A 676-nucleotide genomic window follows, 5' to 3' on the forward strand; every position below is an offset into this window, starting at 1 on the left:
TCCAGCACTTTGGGAGGCCAAGGTAGGTGGATCACTTGAGGCCAGGAGTTTGAGACTAGCCTGGCCAATATGGTGAAACCCCATCTCTACTAAAAATACAAAAATTATCTGGGTGTGATGGCGCATATGCCCGTAATCACAGCTACTACGCCTCAGGAGGCTGAGGTGGGAGAATAGTTTGAACCCAGGAGGCAGAGGTTACAGTGAGCTGAGATTGCGCCACTCACTCCAGCCTGGGTGACAGAGTGAGACTGTGCCAAAACAAACAAATGAAAAAAATGAAATAATGTGTTAATAATTTTATATTAAAATATTATATTTCAGAAAAATATTTACCACTTTTTTTTTTGAGACAGAGATTCGCTCTTGTTACTCAGGCTGGAGTGCAATGGTGTAATCTCGGCTCACTGCAACCTCTATCTCTTGGGTTCAAGCGATTCTCTCACCTCAGCCTCCTGAGTAGCTGGGATTACAGACGCCCACAACCATGACCAGCTAATTTCTTTTTTTGTATTTTTAGCAGGGACAGGGTTTCACCATGTTGGCCAGGCTAGTCTCGAACTCCTGACCTCAGGTGATACACCTACCTCGGCCTCCCAAAGTGCTGGGATTACAGGCATGAGCCACTGCACCCGGCCTACCACATTTTGTTGTATGTTTGAAGTAATCGAAATTT

This window comes from Mandrillus leucophaeus, unplaced genomic scaffold, assembly GCF_000951045.1.
Source record: "Mandrillus leucophaeus isolate KB7577 unplaced genomic scaffold, Mleu.le_1.0 Scaffold451, whole genome shotgun sequence".
Classification (NCBI taxonomy): Eukaryota; Metazoa; Chordata; class Mammalia; order Primates; family Cercopithecidae; genus Mandrillus; species Mandrillus leucophaeus.